General features: G+C 36.9%; 1 pseudogene; it reads right to left on the bottom strand.

Annotated features, from left to right (window-relative positions):
* Positions 1-4,067: 4,067 nt before the first annotated feature.
* Positions 4,068-5,542, bottom strand: LOC122903569 (annotated as a pseudogene).
* Between the last annotated feature and the right edge of the window lie 3,766 nt (positions 5,543-9,308).

Below are 9,308 nucleotides of genomic sequence, written 5' to 3'. Positions count from 1 at the left end.
TGACTTATAAACAACAAACATACATTTTTCACAGTTTGCGAGGCTGGGAACTCCAAGACCATGCTGCCAGAAGGCTGAGAGTTTGGGGAAGACCTGCTTCCTCATTAATAACCATCGTTTCACTGTAACCTCACAAGGAGGAAGAAGAGAAGGATCTCTTTGGGACTTCTTTTATAAAGCACTAATTCCACTGATGAGGGTTCTAACTAAATGATGACTGATTTCCTAAAGGCTCTACCTCCAAACATTATACATTGGAGATAAGGTTTCAACATATATTTGATCCATATTGAATGCACATCTATAAGCATCTGGGATACCCTGATGAGCAAAAACAAAGGTACTCGTCCTTTTAGAGTTCACATTCTAACAAGGGGTATAACTATTATGCAAATAACTAAGTAAAAACAAATGTAAAGTTGCAACAGTAAAAAATTGTATGTAGAAGAAATAGAAAGGTTTATGAAAACCAGAAGTGAGAAATTTCACTAAGTATAAAGGTCAGCAAGGGTTTCTTGAAGAAGGGACTCTCAAGCTGCTGGGCTCTGAAAGATCAGTAGGATATTATTATGTAATAAAGGAGAAATTTTCTGGGGAAAATCTGAGGAGCTGAGAGGTATGAATGAAGGACTATGTTTAAGATGAGTCAAAGATGTAGACTGATTCTGACCATGACAATACAGAACTTCAGAAGCCATTTAAAGGAACTTCTGCCTTATTATGGAGAGTGATGTTACCTAAAGGGAAGATTTCTTTGGCTGTCTTATGGAGAAGAGAATAAGGAAGGCCAGAGTAGAGGAGAACAAATGAGTTGCTCACTCGTTGCAGCTAGGCAGGCACAAGAACCAGGAAACACTATGTAGTGCTTGTTATGTGTCAGACATTATTCTAAGAGACCTACCTATCTTCATTCATATTCCACCATTATACAGATGAATAAATTAATGCCGAGAGAGGTTAAGTTATTTTTCCACATCACACTGCTAATAAGTGGCAGAGGAGAGAGTCACATACTAGAAGTCATGCTCCAAATTCGAAGCTCTTAACATCTATGCTTTGTTTCTTCTGGAAAATTTGTCAGAACAACTATAAAAGTTGATTTCAGCAATTTGAAAATACATACACACATAACATATAATAATATGTATACCAAAATACATATACACATATGTTCATGCAAATATATCACATTCAAATGTCCCATCAGACAGTCTGAAGTTACAGGTAGAACCTTATGGAGCAGGAAAATAAGGAAATCAGAGAATGCTTTAAAAATACATATTGGAGAGACTATGGACTCTGAAAAACAATCTGAGGGGTTTGAAGTGGCGGGGGGGGGGGGTGGGAGGTTGGGGTACCAGGTGGTGGGTATTATGGAGGGCACGGCTTGCATGGAGCACTGGGTGTGGTGAAAAAATAATGAATAATGTTTTACTGAAAATAAATAAATTGAGAAAAAAATACATATTGGAGAGAGTAGATCAATAGTGAAACATCTTTACTGTACAGAAGACATCCTTGGGGGTATATTCCTGACTGTCTCAATGTGAAACCTTAGCAAGCACTAAAGGCCATTGGGCCTGTAACACTTAGGAAAATCAATGCTTATTGCCTTCCACCTGGATTGGCATTTATGGTTAATCTACCCCAAGTCTCCTTTATGGGACAATGAGACCCAGGACTTCTTAGCTATGAACTTGAAAAAGTTCCTTAAACTCGCTAAACTTGAACTTCCTCATCCCTAAAATTAGTCAATAAGATCTACCCTGAAAAACTGTTGTGAAGCTTCAAAGAAATGATACATCTGCAAATATTTTGGTTTCTTCCTCATTGTTTATTTCTAAAATTGCCTTCATTACTGATTTCCTCCCTTCCTTTTTCTACTTATCCTTCCTCTCTCCTCTTCCTTCTGTTGTGTGTTCATTTCTTCTTTCAACTTTTTTTACCAATTAATAAAGAGGAAGCAGGTGTGGATTCCTTAAATGTTTTGTTATTCTTTTCATCCACCTATTTACGTCTGTATTTCTTTATTTTTATTTACTTATCTATCGAGAGGCTGAAAAATAAAACACAATATATAAATTCTCATGTTAGTACTTTGACCAAAACTAACTTATTTTAAAATTAATTACTAGGATCTTGAAAGCAGATTGAGAGACATACAATACCATGCTCCTTTTTTCTTTCTGCTTAAAAAGGACACTAAAGGGACCCAAAAGGCTTCTGTCCCTTTATTACTATGAACACACTTCTTTCAATCATATTTTGGTGTTTCACTGAAATAACACTTTTCAAAAGGCACTCTTTTTATCAAACAGGACAAATATTTCTTACTACTGAATTTCTGCTTTAGAGCTATGATATTCCAAATATGGTCTTCTAAGAAGAGAATGACCAGTTTACAAGCACATTGGTGCTAAGAAGTGTTGCTTTGCTAAGGATCTGTGTTTTATTTACATGAGTTCTGGCACTTCATCCTTTCCTTACTGACATAAGCGTTGGATAGGAATTGCTGCTGGGAAACCCTTTATCTTCCTGGAGCTTCACCCTTTTACCATGCATTATGAATAATTGAATTAATTATTCAAGACTGGATTTATGTTTTCACCAAGGCAAACACGCTGACCCCTTCACTAATCATCAAGTCATCTTGAAAAAAGCTTCAGCCGCTGACCTAGCCAGATGATGACCCTTGAGGTCTGAGTTTATTTTAGAAACAAACCAAGATCCAGAGTCTATTCTGTCAGCTGAGTTGACCTTGAGCCCTGACCCTACTGCCTTGCTTTTGAAATATGCAGACTCTTCCATAGTGTGACATGAATTCAAGAATTTGCCAAATAAAATAAAATAAGATAAAATAGAATAGAATAAAGTAAGCCAAGAGAATTTTATGCTGCAAAGTGTAAGTTCATACAATTATTGCAACTTGCTTGCAACAGGATATTAAATTCAGTCCCAACCCAAAAATGATATGTTTAGTAAAAATTCCTGACACATCACACTAGAATTTGGAGCATGGGAAGAGATCTACTACTCCTTATATATAGCTGAACAAGTCATACCACTCGTCAATTCTCAGAAAATATATTTTCAAATCACATATTTTATAAAGCATTTTTACCTAGAATATACAAGAACTCTTACTATTCAGTAATAAAAAATCAAATAACCCAATCAAAAATGGACAAAGGATGTGAACTCACATTTCTGCAAAGAAAGTAGACAAATAGCCAATAAAAATATACTCAATACCATTAGTCATCAAGGAAACGTGAATCAAAACCACTAGAATGCTATACTAAAAATTAAAAAAGTGCTGGTGAGGAGGTGGAAGAATTAGAACCTTCATGCCCTGATGGTGGGAATATGAAACAGCGAGGTCACTGTGGAAAACAGTCTGGCAGTTCTTCAAAGAGTTAAACACAGTTATCGTATGAACCAGCAATTCCACTCTTAGGTATATACCCCAGAAAATGAAAAAACACATGTCCTTACTAAAACTTGTACTTAAAGGTTCATAGAAGAATTATTCATAATAGCAAAAAAAGTAGAAACAGCCCAAATATGCATTAACTGATGAAAGAATAATATATCCTTAGATATATTAGATATATGATCTAATACATCTAATTGGGTTTGATATATCCATACAATGCAATATTATTCATCAAAAATAAAGGAATGAAGTAATGATACACATTTACAACATCAATGAACCTTGAAAACATTATACTAAGTTAAAGAAACCAAAGACTACATATTATATGATGTTATTTACATAAAATTGTTTAAAATAAGCAAATCTATAGAGACACAAAGTAGAATGCTTGTCTAAGCCTAGGTGGTCTGGGGGAAATAGGCAATAACTACTAACGTATATGGGTTTCTTTTTGGGGTGATGATATTTTGAAATTGATCACAGTGAGGTTTGCATGGCTCTAAATACACTAAAAATAGTTGAATGTACACTTCAGATGGGTGAATTCTTATTAAATATAAATTTTATCTCAATTTTATCTTTATTACTAAGGCACAAGGGATTTTTTTTTTCAAGGTATGCCTGTAATTTATTTTTCAGATTCCTCTATGGGATTAGAAAGTCTTTTACGAATCACACTGCCATGTCCCCTGCTCTTGGTCCTCTTTTCAGTGTATGAATTCTTCAAGCATTTTTTTCATCTTCCAATCAAGATCACTGCAATGATCAAACAATTTCAGAATGCTGTGGTGTTTAATCCAGTTAGTTAATCAAGATGTTACATTCTTCAGTGTCCAAATGTGGAAATAAGTCAGGAAGAGTCTTTAGGAGGAGGTGATAGAACACAGCAGAACAACCTGAGTCATGGCTACACCAGGAGGGCTGAAGCAACAGTCACCAGCAAAGACTCCCCATCTAAAGCCCAGCATAGGCACTCGGACCAGGTCAGCTCTGAGTGGCAAAAGCTCCTGTACCCTCCACGGCTGACCTCAATTGGCTCTGGCACAGGGATCTTATAGAATACTTTCACATGCAAGGTATTCTAATACATTGGATTGCCCTAATGTTGGATTCTTCTAATTCTTACCTCACTGTTAAGGTTTCCCTGGGCTCTCTATCTAAATATGGTAACTCCTACATCCTGTTCCTTACCTTGGTCTATTTTATTTTGCTTTAAAAACTTGTCATAGTTCATTGAATCCAAGAGATTATTCATTATAAGACATATTCTGATATTAAAAGCTTAGATCTGGGGCACCTCTGGGTGGCTCAGTTGGTTAAGAGGCTGACTCTTGGTTTTGGCTCAGGTCATGATCTCAGGGTCCTGGGATTGAACCCCACATGGGGCTCCACACTCAGCAGAGTCTGTTAAAGTTTCTCTCTCCCTCTCCCTCCTTCTCCTGGCCCAACTCATATGCTCTCTCTCTCTCTTTCTCTAATAAATAAATAAATCTCTAAAAGAAAAAATAAAAAAAGCTTATATGGTCTTAGATTTGCCAAAACACAGTGTGTTTATGTTTGTGCGTGTATAAAAATTGGATTATATATACTAATTGGATACTCATTGGTAGTATAGTTATTAAAATCATTTCTTTTTGTCTGTCTCCTCCAGCTTCACCAGGAACATTGCAAAGTTCATTAGTCCAACCTCTTGGCCAAGAACAATGTCTGCTATGTAGTAGGTTCTCAGTGAGTATCTGTCAGTTGAGTGAATGAATGGCTCTAGGTGAGGACAGTTCACCATCCTTAAGGTAGTATACTTACTGTCCTATAGGCGCAACTGAGAATAGACTGCAGGTGGAGGGCAGTGATTTGGCAGTATTTATGCTTGAATCCTCTGATAAATTATCTCCAATTTGCATAGCTACTGGTTAAAGAAGTCAGAACACAAACATAAATCCTGTCATAAAAATTATATGAACTCTCCTTTACACCCCAGTCAGTACAGTGAGTAAATCGTCAGCAAAATTGATTAACTTTGAAGTTCAAGATATCCCAAGTTAGTGCCCTTTGGCCTCCAGGGATCTTATTCACTCAGGATACTTTCGAGGCATGGAAGGCCATAGTGCATATATATTTGTGGGTATGTGTGCGTGTATGTATGATGGAGAGTAAGTCCAGCTCTATAGCAGATCACTTGTCTTTACAGGCACCTCTCTGGAGAAACTCATTACTGCTACGATGTTGGAAATGCAGTAGCGGGGGGTGCCCGGGTGGCTAAGTCAACTGAGTGTCTGATTCTTTGTTTCAACTCAGGTCCTGATGGCAGGGTCATGAGATGGAGCAGGCATCCGGGTCCATGCTCAATGGGGAGTCTGCTTGAACTTCTCTCCCTCTGCCCCTGACCCTGCTCTCTTTCTCTCCAAAATAAATAAATCTTTAAAAAAAGAAAAAATGCAGTACCTGATGCTTTTGGTTTCATCTCATTCCTTTCTTCTCCAAATAGGTCCCATGTTAAAGTGAAATTAAAAAGGTAAGATTTTAAATTAAAACACTTAGTGTCAGTGTAGGAGAGATATTTATGAGGAAATTTCAGTGGTATTTCTGGCTTTCCTGAAATAATACCATATAGGCAAAAACAAGTGCAGAATATCAAAGTTAAGACTGTTTTGATATGTAAACTTGGCTGTTGGCTTTCTCTTTCTTTGCTTTCTTTACAAGAATGGAATCCAAGTAATTCTTTCCAATTCCTTTGACAGTCAGAAGACCTAGTGCTCTGTCCTTGAGCTATTTGTTTGCTAATTATTCAGACTCTGGATTCAGTGGGTTCAATAAAATCCACTGAAGAAGTGCACAAGGAAATTAATTTTTCAGGAAAGAATAAAAGCAGTCAAAGGAGTTTAAAGAGAAACAGAATGAAAAGGCAATCCTAGAAGAGATGCATTGAAAAGGAAATTGTGCCTTTCCCTTGTTAGGGTCCTTGAGCTTTATCTGCTGACTGTTGAGCAGAAGAGCATATTTTGTGCTATAAGACTTTCCTTAAACCTGTGTAGTTTTCCCATATAGACAATAATATACTCTATTGTAGACACTCACTTAGGACAGTTGCAAACTAAAGAGAAGGGGCTGTGGCACTGGGTACCTAGAAGAGTGAGGAAGAAGAGAGAAAGAACTTTCTGCACCTATATATTAGTGCTAAACTAAAAACAATTATGATGCTCAGTGAAATCTGGAGTTACATAATGGCATACTCCTTATAAAATCCATATTTCTTTGGCTCAAAGAAGGTGGCTCAAAGATGTCCTTGAAGCAGAGAGAAAAGTAGGACAAATTCTTGATCAGCATCTGACATTTCAACAGTTATCTGAATTTCATAAAAAGCAGGTGTCCTAGTTTATGACAAACGCCATAACAAAATACCACAGGCTGGGTGGCCTAAACAATGGAAATTGAATTTTTCAATAGTTCAGGAGGAAGAAGTCTAATATCAAGGTGTTGGCAGATTTGGGTTCTTCTGAAGTCTGTCTCCTTGGCTTATAGATGGCTGGACTTCTTCCTATGTCCTCACATGGTCTTTGTCCAAATGTGCATCATTGGTGTCCTTTTGTGTGTCTGAATTTCCTCTTTTCACAAAGATACTAATCAGATTAAATGAGGGCCCACCCTGAACGCAAGTTGGTGCAGCCACTTCAGAAAACAGTGTGGAGATTCCTTAAGAAATTAAAAATAGAGCTACCCTATGACCCTGCAATTGCACTACTGGGTATATACTGCAAAGATACAGAGGTAGTGAAAATAAGGGCCATATGTACCCCAGTCTTCATAGCAGCAATGTCCACAATCATCAAACTGTGGAAAGAGCCAAGATGCCCTTCAACAGACAAATGGATAAAAAAGATATGGTCCAATTCAGAAAGGATGAATACCAAACTTTTGTATCAACATGGATGGGACTGGAGATTATGAGTGAAATAAGTCAAGCACAAGGTTTCACTTACTTGTAAAGCACAAGGAATAACAGAACATTAAGAGAAGGAAAGGAAAAGTGAATAGGGGGAAATCGGAGGGGGAGATGAACCATGAGAGACTGTGGACTCTCAGAAACAAAACAGGGTTTTGGAGGGGAGTGAGGTGGGAGGTTAGGTGAGCCTGGTGGTGGGTATTAAAGAGGGCAGGTATTGCATGGAACACTGGGTATGGTACATAAACAATGAATCTTGAAACACTAAAAATAGAATAAAATTTTAAATAAATGAATGAATGGATAGATAAATAAGTAAATAAGGACCTACATAACAGCTGCATTTTAACTTAATTACCTCCTTAAAGGCCCTATCTCCTACCTACATTCTGAGGTGGTGGGCCTTCAACATATTAATTTTGGAGGGATACAATTTAGCCAGTAACAGCCATACTCACAGTTACTGATTTCATGACATACTCCAACTATGGAGTTATGTGGTTCATGTTTTTTTCTCAAAAAATTTTCAAAATCTCTATAATTATATCTTCCTTTTTTTTTGTAATTCTATCTTCTTAAATCAAATCTACTGAAAGTCTGAATGTAATTCATTAATTTTAATGAATTTATATGTATATTATCTAGTTTAATTTCCCCATGTTTTATATATAGGTGAAAACCAAATTTCTATTTATAATGAATTCCACTATCTAAGGTTAAAAAATTAAAAGCTTTAAAGTCCTAGCAACAGCAATCAGACAACAGAGAGAAATAAAAGGTATCCAAATTGGTAATGAAGAAGTCAAACTCTCTCTCTTCGCAGATGACATGATTCTTTATATGGAAAACCCAAAAGACTCCACCCCCAAACTACTAGAACTCATACAGCAATTCAGCAATGTGGCAGGATACAAAGTCAATGTGCAGAAATCAGTGGCTTTCTTATACACTAACAATGAAAATACAGAAAGGGAAATTAGAGAATCGATTCCATTTACTATAGCACCAAGAACCATAAGATACCTTGGAATAAACCTAACTAAAGAGGTAAAGGATCTGTACTTGAGGAACTATAGAACACTCATGAAAGAAATTGAAGAAGACACAAAAAGATGGAAGACCATTCCATGCTCTTGGATCGGAAGAATAAACATTGTTAAAATGTCTATACTGCCTAGAGCAATCTATACTTTTAATGCCATTCCGATCAAAATTCCACCGGCATTCTTCAAAGAGCTGGAGCAAATAATCCTAAAATTTGTATGGAATCAGAAGAGACCCCGAATTGCTAAGGAAATGCTGAAAAACAAAAATAAAGCTGGCGGCATCACCTTACCTGATTTCAAGCTTTATTACAAAGCTGTGATCACCAAGACAGCATGGTACTGGCATAAAAACAGACACATAGACCAGTGGAACAGAGTAGAGAACCCTGATATGGACCTTCAACTCTATGGTCAATTAATCTTTGACAAAACAGGAAAAAATATACAGTGGAAAAAAGACAGTCTCTTCAATAAATGGTGCTGGGAAAACTGGACAGCTATATGTAGAAGAATGAAACTCGACCATTCTCTTACACCGTACACAAAGATCAACTCAAAATGGATAAAAGACCTCAACGTGAGACAGGAATCCATCAGAATCTTAGAGGAGAACATAGGCAGTAATCTCTTTGATATCAGCCACAGCAACTTCTTTCAAGATACGTCTCCAAAGGCAAAGGAAACAAAAGCGAAAATAAACTTCTGGGACTTCATCAAAATCAAAACCTTCTGCACAGCAAAGGAAACAGTCAAAAAAACAAAGAGGCAACCCACGGAATGGGAGAAGATATTTGCAAATGACAGTACAGACAAAAGGTTGATATCCAGGATCTATAATGAACTCCTCAAACTCAACCCACACGAAACAGACAAACACATCAAA

The sequence above is a fragment of the Neovison vison genome, chromosome 3 (genome assembly GCF_020171115.1).
Source record: "Neovison vison isolate M4711 chromosome 3, ASM_NN_V1, whole genome shotgun sequence".
In the NCBI taxonomy this organism is placed as follows: Eukaryota; Metazoa; Chordata; class Mammalia; order Carnivora; family Mustelidae; genus Neogale; species Neogale vison.
Note: the sequence above shows the minus strand (reverse complement) of the source record. Positions and strands in the feature narration are given on the sequence as shown.